The sequence below is a fragment of the Pristiophorus japonicus genome, unplaced genomic scaffold (assembly GCF_044704955.1).
Source record: "Pristiophorus japonicus isolate sPriJap1 unplaced genomic scaffold, sPriJap1.hap1 HAP1_SCAFFOLD_42, whole genome shotgun sequence".
Taxonomy (NCBI): Eukaryota; Metazoa; Chordata; class Chondrichthyes; family Pristiophoridae; genus Pristiophorus; species Pristiophorus japonicus.
Window position 1 is genome coordinate 28,424 of NW_027254090.1, and position 17,738 is coordinate 46,161.

Sequence of the window (17,738 nt, forward strand, 5' to 3'; positions counted from 1 at the left end):
GTTGAAACATCCTCTCTGCATCCACCTTGTCCAGCACCCTCATAATCCTTTACGTTTCGATAAGATCACCTCACATTCGTCTGAATTCCAATGAGTAGAGACCCAACCTAGTCAAACTTTCCTCATAATTCAACCCCGTCATCCACGGAATCAACCTAGTGAACCTTCACTGAACTGCCTCCAAAGCAAGTATGTCCTTTCGTAAATATGGAAATTAAAACTGCACACAGCATTCCAGGTGTGGCCTCACGAATATTTTATTTAGCTTTATTAAATTCCCCTGCTTTTATACTTTAGCCCCTTTGCATTAAAGGCCAAGATACCATTGACCTTCCTGATCAATTGCTGTACCTGCATACTATCGTTTTGTGTTTCATGTACAAGTACCCCCTGGTTCCGCTCTACTGCGCCAATTTCGATTCTTTCTCCATTAAAAAATTTACTTGCACTCTGATTTTTTTTTGCCATAGTGCATGACCTCACATGTTCCAACATTATACTCCATCTGCCAATTTTTCCCCCTCACTAGTTGACAGATATCTTCCTGCAGTCAATAACTTTCTTGTTCATTGTCGAACACACAGCCGAAGTTCGTGCCATCTGCACACTTGTTAATCATACCCCCTATATTCAGGTCGAGATCATTGACGTATTGCACAAAAATCAAGTGACCTAGTACTGAGCCCTGTGGAATCCCACTGGAATCAGCTTTCCAGTCACAAAAACACACATCAACCATTACTGATTCCTGCCTTTGAGTCATTTTGGATCCAACTTGTCACTTCGCACTGGTTCCTACAGGTTTATATCTTCGAGACCACTCTGCTATGTGGAGCCTTATCAAAAGCCTTGGTGAAATCGATATACAATATATCAAAGTCACTGCCATCATCGACGCTGCTTGTTAAATCCTCACAAAATTTAATCAGTTTAGTCAGACACGACCTTCACTTAACAAATCCATGCTGATTGTCCTTGATTAATCCATGCCTCTATCAATTATGATTTAATCTGTCCTTCAGAATTGTTTCCAATACGGTTGTCACCGCCTAGTTTAGGCTGAGTGGCCTCCAAATATTCAGCGTTTCCCTTATTCGCTTCTTAAATATTGGTACCACATTAGCCGTCCTCCAGTCCTCTGAAAGCAAAGCCGAGAGAACAGGAAAATCATGGTCAAAGCCTCTGCTCTTTCCTCTCTTGCTTCACTTAATTGCCTGGGATACATTACATCCGGGCCAAGGGAATTATCCACGTGAAATTGTGCTCAACAAGTTAATACCTTTTCTCTCACAATTTTTATTAATCTATTTTTTCAAACGTCTCCCCCCGCCCACCCCGCCCCCGCCGATAGCAGTGTCTGCATCGCCCCGCTTCTTTGTGAAAAGAGACGCAAAGTATTCAAGAAAAACCATGCCCACATCTTCCGTCTCCAAACACAGATCACCTACATGTTCTCTAATTGGCCCCACTTTTCTTCGTTGTAATTCTGCTCTTAATATATTTATAAATAATCTTTGAGTTTTCCTTGATTTTACTTGCCAAGAAGTTTCCATGCTCTTCCTTTACTGAGCGAATATCCTTTTTAATTTCACCCCTGCACGCAGAAATCGGGAGCAGCGTGAGGTCGAGGATCGTGGCCTATAAAAGGCCTGAAGTTTGGGCAGTCGGGTGCAGCTGGAGTTCGAGGACGAGGATTTTAAAAGGCCATCAGCAGTTCGAGAGCGGCAGTTCGGGAACAGGAGCTGGTGCAGGGACAAAAGTAAACAAAGAAGTAATAAGAAATCGAAGTTTGACGTCACAACCAAGAGGGTAAGTGATTGGCTAGTGGATTGGTGATTATTTAAACATTTTCGTTTTCTTTTCATATTTGGAGGTAACATTTTGGCAATTTTGCCAAATTAAGTTAATTTAAGGATTACATCATGGCAAGAGAGTCCAGACGCGTGTCGTGCTTCTCATGTGTAATGCAGGAAAGCAGGGACGCTTCCAATGTCCCTGACTACTATGTGTGCAGGAAGTGTGTCCATTCGGCAGCTCCTGACAGACTGCAATATGGCACTGGAGTTCCGCATTGACTCACTTTGGAGCTTCCAAAGTGTCGTGAATAGCACGTTTAGTGCGTTGGTCACACCGCAGGTAAAGGTTACATGGGCAGATAGGGAATGGGTGACCATCAGGCAGAGCATTGGAAGGAAGGTAGTCCAGGGGTCCCCTGCGGTCATCCCCTCCAAAATAGATATACCGTGTTGGGTAATGTTGGGGGAGATGACCCATTTGCGGAAGGCAGCAGCAGCTAAATTCATGACACCATGGATAGCTGTGCTGCAGAAGAGAGCAGGAAAAAGAGTGGGAGAGCTTTAGCGGTTGGGAATTCTATTGTAGGAGGAAGCGATAGGCGCTTCTACGAAGGCAATCGAGACAGTAGGATGGTATGTTGCCTCCCTTGTGCAAGTATTAAGGATGTCTCGGAGCAGCTGCACAGCATTCTGCAGGGGTAGGGTGAACAGCCAGTTGTCGTGGGACATACAGGTACCAACGATAAAGGTAAAAACCTGAATGAGGTCCGACAAGCTGAATTTAGGGAGTCCAGGTGTTTAAATTAAAATGTAGGTCCTCAAAGATTGTTCTCAGGATTACTACAATGCCACGGTTTAATCAGACTCGAAATAGCAGGATAGTTACAACGAATACGTGGCTTGAGGAATGGTGCAACAGGGAGGATTCCAATTCCTGGGCCATTGCAACCGTTTGGGGGGAAAGTGGGACCAGTACAAACCGGACGTTCTGCATCTGGGCAGGAACAGAACCAATGTCCAAGGTGGTGTGTTTGATAGTGCAGCTCGGTAGGGTTTAAACTAATATGCAGGAGGGTGGAAATCTATGCAGGGAGACAGAGGGAAGTAAAATAGTGGCAGAAGTAAAGGTAGAAAGGAGATAAGGAAAAGTGCAGGGCAGAGAAATCACTGGCAAAATCAAAAAGTGCCACATGACAACACAATTTTAAACGGACAAAGATTGTTAAAGATACAAGCCTGAAGGCTCTGTGTCTCAATGCGAGGAGCATTCGTAATACGATGGATGAAGTAACTGCACAGATAGCTGTTAATGGACATGATGTATTTTGGATTATGAAGATATGGCTCCAGCATGACCAAGGCGGGGAACTCATAATCAAGGGGTATTCAATATTCAGCAAGGATAGACAGAAAGTAAAAGGAGGTGGGGTTGCGTTGCTGGTTAAAAAGGTGACTGATGCAATTGTAAGGAAGTAAATTAGCTTTGATAATGTTGAATGTGTATGGTTACAGCTACGGAAAACGTAACCAACCAGTAGTAGTGAGATTGGGGATGGAATCAAGAGGAAATTAGGGATGCGTGCAATAACGGTACATTAGTTATCATGGGTGACTTTAATCTGCATATAGATTGGGCTAACCAAACTGGTAGCAATACGTTGGAGGAGGATAGGCTGGGGTGTATAAGAGATGGTTTTCTAGAACAATACATCGAGGAAACAACTCGAGAGCTGGCCATCCTAGACTGTGTGTTGTGTGATGAGAGATGATTATTTCGTAATTTTATTGTGCGCAGCCATTTGGGGAAGAGTGATCATAATATGGTAGATTTCTTCATTAAGATGGAGAGTGACACAGTTAATTCAGAGACTAGAGAGCTGAACTTAAAGAAAGGTAACTTCGAATGGTATGAGACGTGAATTGGTAGGATAGACTGGCGAATGTTACTTAAAGTGTTGATTTAGGAATAGCAATGGCAGACATTTAAACAACACAAGAATGAACTTCAAAAATTGTGCAGCCCTGTCTGGCATTCAGATAAAATGTGGAAGGTGGTTCAATCGTGGCAAACTAGAGACATTAAAGATAGTATTAATACCAAGGAAGAGGCATATAAATTGGCCAGAAAAACAGCAAACCTGAGGACTGATAGACCTTTAGAATTCAGCAGAGGAGGAAAAGGATTAAATTAGCAGAGAACAGAAAACTGACTACAAAAACCTCTGTGAAGAGAAAATGATTAGTGTAGGTCACTGTTTTTCAGAATCAGGTGAATTAATAATGGCGACAAACGAAATGGCAGACCAATTGAACAAATGCTTTGCTTCTCTAGTCTCTGGATCAGTTCCCATGCATTGGATGGCAGCTAATGTAAGCCCACATTTTTAAAAAGAAGGGAGAGAGAAAACAGCGATTTATAGACCAGTAAGCCTGACATTGGTAGTGGGAAAAATTTTGGAATGAATTATTCAAGATGTAATGGCAGCGCGTTTAAAAGGCAGTGACAGGATCGGTCCAAGTCAGCATGCATTTATGAAAGGGATATGAAGCATTACAAATCTTCGAGAATTTTTTGCCGATTTAAAAGTTACAGTGGCCAAAGGAGAACCAGTGGATGCTGTGTATTTGGATTGTGAATAAGATCCTACACAAGAGATTAGTGTGCGAAATTAAAGCACATGGTATTGGGAGTAATGTCTTGACTTGGAAAAGAATTGGTTGGCAGATAGGACGCAAAGATTAGGAATAAATGGCTCCTTTTCAGAATGGCAGGCTGTGGCTAGTCGGGGACCGCAAGGTTCAATGCTGGGACCACAGTTTTTTAAAATATACATGAATGATTTAGACGAAGGAATTGCATGTAATATCTCTAAGTTTCCAGATGACATTAAGCTGGGTGGCAGTGTGAGCTGTGAGGCGGATGATAAGAGGCTGCAGAGTGACTTCGACAAATTAGGTGAGTGGGCAAATACATGGCAGATGCGGTATAACGAAAATAAATGTGACGTTTCCCACTTTGGTGGCAAAAACAGGAAGAGAGAATTTTGTTTGAATGGTAAAGGATTAGGTAAAGGGGAAGTGCAACGAGAGCTGGGTGTCATGGTACATCAGTCATTGAAAGTTGGCATGCGGGTACAGTAGGCGGTGAAGAAGGCGAATGTCATGTTAATCTTCATAGCCCGTGGATTTGAGTATCGGAGCTGGGAGGTCTCACTACCGTTGTACAGGGCCTTGGTGAGGCCGCACCTTGAATGTTGTGTACAGTTTAGATATCCTAATCTGAAGAAGGACATTCCTGCTATTGCGGGAGTGCAGCGAAAGTTCACCAGACTGTTTCCCCGGATGGCAGGACTGCTATAAGAGGAAAGACTGGATCGACTAGGCTTAAAATCACTGTAATTTGAAGAATGAGTTGGGATCTCATAGTAATATATAAAATTCTGATCTGATTGGGCAGTTAAGTTGCAGGAAGAATGTTCCCGATTTTGGGCAAATGCAGAACCACGGGTCACAATCTAAGGGTAAGGGTTAAGCCATTTAGAACCGAGATGAGTAGAAATTTCTTCACTCAGAGAATATTGAACCTGTGGAATTCTGTACCACTGAAAGTTGTTGAGGCCAATTCGCTAGATATATACAAAATGGTGTTAGATGTGGCCTTTACGGCTAAACGGATCAAGGATATTGGAGAAAAAGCAGGAATGGAGTACTAAAGTGGCAAAAATGATCAGCCATGATTATGTTGGATGGTTGTGCAGGCTGGAAGGGCCGAATGGCCTACTCCTGCACCTATTTTCTATGTTTCTATATTTCTGTACTCCTCCAGAAATTTTGCAGATTTAGACCCTGGAATCCGTCATAAGTCTCCATTTTTTTCTTGATTCGACCTTATCTGCCCTGGGTATCCAGGCGACATCGGATGTGCTCATCCCGACCATTATCTTTAACGGCACAAAGTTGTTTGAACCCTCCAGATCTCCTCCATGAAGTACTCCCACTGCTCAGACACGCATTTTCCTTCAAGTCGCTGTTTCCAGTCCATTGTGGCCAAATCAACTCTCAGCTTAGCAAATTTGGCTGTTCCCGAATTTGAACTTTCCTTCCTGGTCTATCATTGTCTTTTTTCATAACTGCATTAAATCTAAAAGAATTATGGTCACTGGTGGCTGAATGCCCTCCCATTGATACCCATTCCTCATGCTGAGCTTCATTCCCTATAACTCAATCGAGAACATCCGCCTCCCGAGTTGATTTCACGACGTGCAGTCTGCAAATTAACTCTTGAAAGCATTTTAGGAATTCAGCACGCTCTATGCACTTCACACAAATTTTATGCCAGTTAATATTATGATAGTTGTAATCCGCTATTATTACAGCCCTATAGATTTTACACTTCTCAGAAATCTGCCCACATATTTGCTCTTCGATCTCCCACTCACTGTTTGCAGCGTGTAGATTATGCTCACAGCAGTGTGATTGCCCCTGTTTTGTTTTTCATTTCGACCCACATCCCTCTTTGGATGTTCCCTCCAACATATCATCCCTCCTCATAGACGGAGTAGTTTAATTAATCTGTACTACGAACCGCCTTCTGTTTTTCTTCCCTCTCTATCCCGTCTCAAATTCCTGTAACCAGGAATGTTGACCTGTCATACCGGCCACTATTTTAGCCATGTCTCTGTACTAGCTATAATATCGTACATCAAGTGTCTTCCTGTGCTCTCAGCTCATCTGCATTATTCGCTATACTCCTCCCTTTGAAGTATATACCATTTGATACAGGCATACATCCTTGTTGACTGCAATCTCACTTTTGTTTTCTCTGTCCTCTAATTGACCTTCGACGTTTTTGTTTTCCAATTCAAGTTTTTCCTCCCTCTCCACTGACTCCATTCTCGGTGTCTCATCCCACTGCCAAGCTAGTATAAACACTGTCCAGTTGCATTAGCAAGCTCCCGGCGTGGATATTGGTCCCAGCTCTGTTGAGGGGCAATCCGTCCGATTTTTGCAGGTACTGCCTCCGCAGAAACAGTCCCAATGCCTCAGGAAACCAAAGCCCTCCCTCCAGCACCAACGGTCCAGACACGCATCCATCCTTCTATTTCTTTACACATTAGCACATGGCATCGGGAGTAATCTGGAGATTACTACCCTTGAGGTGCTGCTTTTAATCTCTCTGCAAGTTCCCTAAAATCTGCCTCCAGGATCTCATCCCTATTTCTACCTATGTTTCGAGTAAAAATATGCACCAAGACCTCTGGCTGTTCACCCTCTTCCCCAAGAATGCCAAGCCACCGTTCGTTGATCGCCTTGATCTTGGCATTTGGAGGCAACATACATCCTGGAGTCAATTCTGCGTCTACTGAATCGTCTGTCTGCTCCTTTCACTATTGCATCCCCTACAACCCTTACACTATTTCCACTCCTCCTGTGTAGTTGAGACGGCCTTTGCTGCCGTGGACGTGGCTCTGACTGCACTGATCAGACGAACAATCGCATCCACCAGTACTCAGGATAGAATACCGGTTGGTGAGCATGATGCCCTCCAGGGCCTCCTGCACTATCTGCCTCGTCTTCTATTGTGTGGTGTCGACCACTTGCTCTCTGTCCACTCTCTCTTAGTCTTCGGCGTGACCACATCTTTAACAATTCTATGAACTTAGGTCCCTCCCTCGTGGATCCACAACGTGATTCCTGCTGCCACTCATGCTCGGTAATCCATCACTGGATTTGTTGCAGCTGGGTACACTTACTACAACTGTAGTCATACATGCTGCACGAAGCGTCCATGACTTTCCACAAATCACAGGATGTGCACTCCGCTAGATTGCGCTGCCATGCCATTCCTGCAATCCCTTGATTTTACAGACTAAGAGCGAACCTTTATTTAAAAGACGAAGCCTCACCCTTTAGTAAAAGACTAAAAACAAACTTTTATTTAAAGACGAAAAATAACTTAAATTAAAAATAAAGCACTCTCCCACTTGTCTTCAATCAGCTCGTGCCCTTGTGCCAACGTCACTTTGAATCTCTGACGTTCCTTTCGAATGTGTACTGTTGAACCTTTCTTTTACGTGCTCTGCCTTGCTTTAGCTCGCCGTGCTACTCGCACACAAGGTCCACTGCCTCTGTGGAGCCTGCACTTGCCACGCTACTTTTATATGCTCCACCCTGCGTGAGCTTCACTGCTGCTCCAATACAGTTCCACTCTCTCTGTCGAGCCTGCACCTGCTGCACGACTTTTATATGCTCCACCCTGCGTGAGCTTCAATGCTGCTCCTATACAGGTCCACTATCTCTGTCGAGCCTGCACCTGCTGCACGACTTTTATATGCTCCACCCTGCGTGAGTTTCACTGCTGCTCCTTTCCAGGTCCACTATCTCTGTCGAGCCTGCACTTGCTGCACTACTTTTATATGCACCACCCTGCATCAGGTCCCGCTGCTGCTCCCACGCAATTTCACAGCCTCCCTTAATTCATTAAAATGTCACGCACAGTTGCAGGAAATAATCAACAAGCCTAATGGTCTTTAGATCTAGAGGACTGGAATTCAAGGATTAGAAGATACTCTGCAGCTATTGGCAAGAGCACAGCTGCTGTACTAAAGCAGTTCTGCTCAGCATACCCGTTGAAGGATCTATTAATCCTGGAGGGAGTGCAGCATAGCGTTACCAGATTGATAATCGGACCCTTGTTATTACTTTCCGAATAGAGCTTACACAAATTGTGATTGTATCCCGTGATATTTAGATGTTAAAGGGATAATTTTATCAACGTTTTCCAGATATGAAGGTAAACAGATAGGGTAGAGACAGAAAAAATATTTCCACCTGTTGGGGAGTCTAGCCAAGGGTCATCGTCTAAAACTTAGAGCCACAAATTTAATGAGTGAGATTAGGAAACACTTCTACACAGGAAGGATTGACGGCCTTTGCAATTATCTTCTGCCAACAGCAATTGGTACTCGGTCAATTGCTAATTTTAATTCTAATTTAGAAAAATATCGGTGAAAAAAAGGCATTAATGGTTATGGGCCAAAGCCGGGTATACGCCTTCCAATAGCCGATTTACCAATATGTCTTGAATGACGGAACAGGCTCCAGGGGCTAATTTGCCTATTACTGTTCCTGTGATCCGAAAATACTCATGACTTAATTTTAAATTAATTAATTGTGCTTAGTTATAACATAGAGAGTAATAAAATCTAAGATTGAACAAAAAGGACAGAGGAACTGATAGGTAAATAAACATGAGAAGGTTGTTCAACCATAAAAGGCTCAACAATCTAGCAACTCACCAAAAACATCTTTAAGTTGTATTTTCCATTCATACTGTAATGGTTTAAGAAGCTGTTCATGCTAATTTATTAACATTGAAATATTTTGCTTCCCTCAGACGTTGCCACTCTTCTCTATACATTGTTTTACTCTCTTTACTCGAAATGTTCCTTTTCACTTCCGATTTAATTTCAATATCCTGAGCTGCTAGAGTTCACCAACCCGTGTTCAATCTATCCTATTCTCAGTGTTAATCTGTGTGGAAGGTTGTATTCTTTCCAGACATCATCTAAATCTCCAAACTGCTCCACTACCCTGTTCACTTCATCTACAATGCGTGGAGTAAAGAGCATCTAATGTCTCTTCCAGTAAAACCTCACGATGATTGAAGTTCCTTACACTTAATTATACATAAAGCATGAGATGGTGCGATTTTGCACTTAACGTAGCACCAACATCAACGCTGCTATGTATAACCTCCAATTTAATACAATGACTCCTGTTACCAACAGATACAGTGCAAACTGATACAGCATAACCATAAACATTACATTTTACAATGAAGTCCAGTGACAGTCAGATAATTAACTCACACCGAACCAGAGAAGGAGATGAGAAAGACTCAGCAGCAAATTTAGTTCATTCGCCAGAACACTGAAGCGGCGCCAGATACAGACACAGTGAAATAATATTTCCAAAAAGTGATAAGTAATAACTACATTGAAATCTCAGTGTACTTAAAGGTTGTTTCGGAGAGAGTACATTTCGCTGCCTCCTCTTAACACTGAGTACGTTAGCTCTCTTAATATTAATAATTGAAACACATTAATGAAATAATATTCCAGGAATCTTAGTTCTGCAAACTGTAAGGATAACAGGACCTGATGAAAATATACCTGCTCTTAACTCATACACTTGATTCCAATGCATCCCATACAGAAAATATTCCAGCAAAAATATCTGGTTTGGATAAATAAAGCTTATTACAGTTATAACTAGTCATCCAAGAAGTAAAGAGCAGACTCTTAAAGCAATCCTTCCATCAAACAATAGAACAAAACAGGTGGCTTTTCATATCTGGTAGGAGTAGAAATTTGTGTCAGCTTCAAGTCGCAGTTAACATCGATTTACACGCTTGAAGCTGTGGTAACGACTTACCAGGAACGACAACGGCTGCAAGAACAAGACAGTAAATATTTTATATCTGGTGGATGACAGGATATCCCATGTATGTGAGAAGCAGTGACTTCTTTCAGAGTGAGACCCACAGCTCCGGCAGGCATTCTAAGCTTATACATTGCAATGGGCCCTGATTTTTCAAGGATATGCCTCCACAGACACGGATCATTGCAATTAGTTGGAGTTACGAGAACAAACACATTACATCAGCAGCTTTGACTCTGATGTAAATAACGTGGACGATGAAACACAAACATCTCAAATCCACAATATTACCCTAATCAGACATCTCTCGGGAATGAGACTTTAATCTGTATTCATACTTGACAAATTCAAAAATAATGAGCAGCTTCAGTTGCATTTTTCATGCAATTGTATTGACCATGTTCAAGCCTGCTCATTCATTTAAAGATTGTACCAATTTCTACTCAGTGTGCCGCAAAACCAAGAACAGTAGAATATATATTTTCCGTTCCGGCAATATTCCAGTTAAGTTATTAATATTTCGCCTCTGCCATGAGTATAGTCAAATGTCATTTTCAGTATTACAACCTTGAAATTATTGCTGCATAGAAAATAATCTCGATGATATTGGGGAATGGTACCTGAATATGCGTCATTACAGTGACTTCCTGCGCAACTTTACTGCAGATGGTATCCATATTGTTCTACATTGATCCATCATATGATCACCAGTACATAAAAAATAGCAGCCGGAGTAGATCATGCGGCCCATCGATCTTGCACATCCACAGACTAGCATCGCTGATCATCTGCACCTCTTTCCCGCCTTATCCCCACATCCCTTGATTCATTAGTTCCCAAATGTACGTGACAGTTCGAGAGACAAGCAGGCGGAAAGCAGGGCTCGCAATCGGAAGAAACCAACCACGAAATTTCACGAAATTTTCTTCGGGAATCCTCTGCGAAGTGAATGTCAACTTGCTGATGGAACAGCACATCCCATCTGTCCCTGTGCTCCAAAATGATTAATATACAAGAATATATTCTGAAACTAGCAGATCCTGGCAGTAACTGTAACATTACGACAAGGTTAAGGGAAGATTTATTCTCTATCGACAGGTGCTCAGCTGTGATGAAGGTCCGATGTGGTTTAAAATCCATTAGATTGAGGAAATTCTGATTAGGAGGGCAAATAACCCCTATGCTTCTCTCTGCCTATAATTATGGTAAATTTCAGGGTCAATGGAGCCGGAATAGCATAGGTTGGACAGCGTAAGATGGAAGATCACCAAGCATATTGTCTACGGGGCTGTCGTGATACCCGCCTTCCTGTATGACAAAGAGTCGTGGACCACATACAGCAAACATCTAAAATCGCTTGAGAAATGCAAACAGCAATGTATTCGGAAGATGCTGCAAAAACCCTGGGAGGATACACGCACCCGGTCAGTTTTCTCGATCATGCCAAAATCCCCAGCCTTGAAGCACTGACCACACTCGACCAGTTCTGTTCGGCGTACCACATTGTCTACATGCCTGACACATGAGTCCCAAATCAAGCGCTGTACTCGGAACTCCTACACGGCAAGCGAGCTCCAGGTGTGCAGACGAAACGTTGCAAGGACACCCTCAGAGCCACTTTGATAAAATGCAACATCCCCAGCAACACCAGAGAATTCCTGGCCAAAGACATAGAAACAAAGAAACATAGAAAATAGAAGCAGGAGCAGGCCACTTGACCCTTTGAGTCTGCAACGCCATTCAATATGATAATGGTTCATCATGCATCCTCTGTACCCCAACACTTCCTTCTGTCCATATCGCCTGATTCCTTTAGCCGGAAGGGCAACATCTAACTCGCTTTTGCAAATGTCCAACGAACTGGACTGAACAGCTTTCTGTGGCTGAGAATTACACTGGTTTACAACTCTCTGGGTGAAAATGTTTCTCCTCATCTCGGTCTTTTATGGCTTCCCCCGTATCCTTAGTTGTTATTCCTTGTTCTGCACTTCCCCAACATCAGGAACATTCTTCCTGCATCTAACCTGTCAAGTGCCGTCAGAATTGTATAAGTTTCTATGTGCTCCACTCTCATTCTTCTAAATTCCAGTGAGTAGAATCCTTGCCGATCCAGTCTATTCTCATATGTAAGTCCTGCCATCCCAGGATTCAGTCTGGTGAGCCTTCGCTGCACTCTCCCAATAGCAATAATCTCCTTCCTCAGATTAGGAGACCAAAACTGCACACAATACTGAAGGTGTGGTATAACCAAGGCCCTGCACAACTGCAGTAAGATCTCCCTCCTTCTTTACTCAAATCCCTCGCTACGAAGGAGAACATGCAATTTGCTTTATTACTGATGTACCATGAAACTCAGGTCTTGTTGCACCTCTCCTTTTACTAATCTGTCAGCATTCCGATAATAATCTGCCTTCCTGTATTTGCAACCAAAGTGGATATCCTCACATTCAGCTAGATAATATTGTATCTGCCATGAATTTGTCCATTCACCTAACCTGTCCAAATCCCACTGCAGTCTCTGAGTGTCCTCCTCGCTGCTCGCACTGACAGCCAGCTTAGTGCCATCTGCAATCTTCGTGATATTACATTCAATTCTTTCGTCTAAATCATTGAAGTATATTGTAAATAGCTCGGCTCCCAGCACTGAATTCGACGGCACACCACTAGTCACTGCCTGCAATTCTGAAAAGGACCCGTTTATTCCCACTCTTTGCTTCCTGTTTTCCAACCTGTTCTCTATGCACGTCAATACATGAACCCCAATAGCATGTGCCTTACTTTTGCAAACTAACACTTGTGTGTGAACATGTCGAAACCCTTTTGTCATTCCAAATACACCATATCTACTGGTTAACCTTTATCCACTCCACGAGTTACATCCTCAAAAAACTCTATCATATTTTTCGAGCTTGATTTCCCTTTCACAAATCCATACTGACTTGGACCGAACCTGTCACTGCTTTCCAAATGCGCTGCGATTACATATTTTATAATTGATTCAAGCATTTTCCCCACTACCGATTTTAGGCTTACCGGTGTATTTTATCCCTCCATCCATTTTAAAAAAGTGCGGTATCTTTGGCTACCCTCGAAGCAATAGGAACTGAACCAGAGTCCATGCAATGTGGGAAGCTGACCACCACTGCATCTACTATTTCAAGTCCACTTCGTGAAAGACTCTGGGATGAAGACTATCACGCCCTGCGGATTTATCGGCCATCAGTCCCTTCAATTTCTCTAAAACATTTCCTGATTAATATGGATTTCCCTCAGTTCCCCCTTCTCGCAAGTCCCTCGGTCCCCTGTTATTTTCGGGAGGTTATTCTTTTGTTCCACATTGAAAACAGGACCAAATTTCAATTGGACGCCCGTTTCCTTGTTGCCCATTATGAATTCACCTGATTCTGACTGCAAGGGACCTACATTTGTCATCCCGAAACCTTTTATCTTCACATTGCTATAGAAGCGGTTGTAGTCAGTTTTTATGTTCCCTGCAAGCTTACTCTCATACTCTATTTTACCCCTCCTAATTAAACCTTTAGACCTCCTCTGCCTAATTTTCAATTTCACCCAGTCCTCAGGTTTGCTGTTTTTTCTGGCGAATTGTTATGCCTCTTCCTTGAATTTAAAATTTTTCTTATTTCCCTTGCTAGCCACGGTTGAGCTACGTACACTTTTTTATTCTTACCAACACAGCGATGTACAATCGTTGTACATCATCCATGTGATATTTAAATGTCTGCCATTGCCATTCTACCATCAAAACAGTCAGTATCATTCTCCAGTCTATTTTAGTCAATTCATGTCTCACAAGGTCGATTTTTCCTTTCTTTAAGTTCAGACCCTAGTTTCTAAATTAATGGTGTCACTCTCCATCTTAATGAAGATTTCTACCATATTATGGTCACTCTTCCACACAGGGCCCCGAACGACACGATTGCTAATTCATTCTCTCTATACAAAAGGCCCAGTCTCTCTAGTTTGGTCCTCGACATATTGTTCCAGAAAACCACCCGTCATACACTCCAGAAAACTCCTCCACATTTTTGCTACCAGTTTGGTTAACCCAATCAATATGTAGATTAAAATCACCCATGCTATATTCTGGAACCTTTTTGCACGCGTCCCTAATTTCGTGTTTGATGACATCCCCAACGTCCGTACTACTGTTTGGTGGCCTGTACACAACTCCCACTAAGGTTTTCTGCCCTTTGGTGCTTCGCATCTCTACCCATATAGATTCTACATTTTCCACACTAATATCCTTGCTTTCTATTGTGTTAATCTCCTCTTTAACCAGAAACGCTCCCCAGCTTCCTTTTTGCTTCCTGTCTGTGAATAACCTCAGGTTAATCTACATTATACTTCATCTGCAATGCATTTGCCCACTCACCTAACGTATCCAAGTCGCTCTGCAGCCTCATAGCATCCTCCTCGCATCTCACACTGCCACCCAACGTAGTGTCATCCGCAAATTTGGAGATACTACATTTTATCCACTTGTGTAAATCATTAATGTACAATGTAAACGGCTGGGGCCCCATCATTCCACCCATCACTCCAGGCATCATTCCACACATCGTTAACACATCATTCCAAAAACCATTTCACACCTCATTCCACACATCATTTCGCACCTCATTCCGTACATCATTCGACACATCATTCCACACATCATTCTACACCTCATTCCACACCTCATTTCACACCTCATTCCACACATCATTCCACACATCATTCTAAACTTCATTCCATAAATCATTCTAAACATCATTCCACATCTCATTCCAAACCTCATTCCACACATCATTCCACACATCATTCCACACATCATTTCACATATCATTCCACACATCATTGCACACCTCATTCCACACATCATTCCACACATCGTTAACACATCGTTCCACAAATCATTTCACACCTCATTCCACACATCATTTCGCACCTCATTCCGTACCTCATTCGACACATCATTCCACACAACATTCCACACCTCATTCCACACCTCAATTCACACCTCATTCCACACATCATTCCACACATCATTCTAAACATCATTCCATAAATCATTCCAAACATCATTCCACACCTCATTCCAAACCTCATTCCACACATCATTCCACACATCATTCCACACATCATTTCACATATCATTCCACACATCATTGCACACCTCATTCCACACATCATTCCACACATCATTCCACACATCATTCCACACCTCATTTCACACCTAACTCCACCCCTCAATTCAAACCTCATTCCACAACTCATTCCACACGAAATTTCACACATCATTCCACACATCATTCCACACATCATTGCACACATCATTCTAAACTTCATTCCATACATCATTCCAAACATCATTCCACACTTCATTCCACACATCTTTCCACTCATCTTTCCACACATCATTCCACACATCATTCCACACATCATTCCGCACATCATTCCACACCTCATTCCACACGTTATTCCGCACATAATTCCACACCTCATTCCACACCTCATTCCACACATCATTCCACACATCATTCCACAAATAATTCCACACATCATTTCACACATCATTCCACACATCATTCCAAACCTCATTCCACACATTATTCCATGCATCATTCCACAACACATTCCATCCGTCATTCTACACGTCATTCCACACTTCAGTCCAAACACCATTCCACACCTCATTCCAAACATCATTCCACACATCATTCCACACATCATTCCACACATCATTCCACACATCATTCCACCCATCATTCCACACATCATTCCACACGTCATTCCACACATCATTCCACGCCACTTTCCACACCTCATTCCACACATCATTCGCAACATCATCCCTCACATCATTCCACTCATCATTCCACTCATCATTCCAAACCTCATTCCACACCTCATTCTACACAGCTTTCTACACATCATTCCACACCTCATTCCACACCTCATTCCACATATCATTCCAAACCTCATTCCACACATCATCCCAAACCTCATTCCACTCATCATTCCACACCTCATTCCATACATTATTCCAAATCTCATTCGACACATTATTCCACACATCTTTCCACACATCATTCGACACATCATTCCACCCATCATTCCACACATCATTCTAAACCTCATTCCATATATCATTCCAAAGGTCATTCCACACCTCATTCCATACAACTTTCCACACATCTTTCCACACATCCTTCCACACATCAATCCACATATCATTCCACAAATCATTGCACACATCATTCCAAACTTCATTCCATACATGATTCCAAACATCATTCCACGCCACTTTCCACACCTCATTCTACACATCCTTCCACTCATCATTCCAAACCTCATTCCACACATCATTCCACACATCATTCCACACATCATTCCACACAACATTCCACACCTCATTCCACACATCATTCTAAACATCATTCCACACCTCATTCCACACATCCTTCCACACATCATTCTAAACTTCATTCCATAAATCATTCCAAACATCATTCCACACCACATTCCAAACCTCATTCCACACATCATTCCACACATCATTCCACACATCATTTCACATCTCATTCCACACGTCATTGCACACCTCATTCCACAAATCATTCCACACATCATTCCACACATCATTCCACACCTCATTTCACACCTAACTCCACACCGCAATTCAAACCTCATACCACAACTCATTCCGCACGAAATTTCACACGTCATTCCACACATCATTCCACACATCATTCCACACATCATTCTAAACTACATTCCATACATCATTCCAAACATCATTCCACACCTCATTCCACACATCTTTCCACTCACCTTTCCACACATCATTCCACACATCATTCCACACATCATTCCGCACATTATTCCACACGTAATTCCACACATTATTCCACACGTAATTCCACACCTCATTCCACACCTCATTCCACACATTATTCCACACATCATTCCACAAATAATTCCACACATCATTTCACACATCATTCCACACATCATTCCAAACCTCATTCCACACATCATTCCATGCATCATTCCACAAAACATTCGATCCTTCATTTTACACATCATTCCACACATCATTCCAAACATCATTCCACACCTCATTCCAAACATCATTCCACACATCATTCCACACATCATTCCACACATCATTTCACATATCATTCCACACATCATTGCACACCTCATTCCACACATCATTCCACACATCATTCCACAAATCATTCCACATCTCATTTTACACCTAACTCAAAACCTCAATTCAAACCACATTCCACAACTCATTCCACACGAAATTTCACACATCATTCCACACATCATTGCACACATCATTCTAAACGTCATTCCATACATCATTCCAAACATCATTCCACACCTCATTCCACACATTATTCCGCACATAATTCCACACCTCAATCCACACCTCATTCCACACATCATTCCACACATCATTCCACACATCATTCCACACGTCATTCC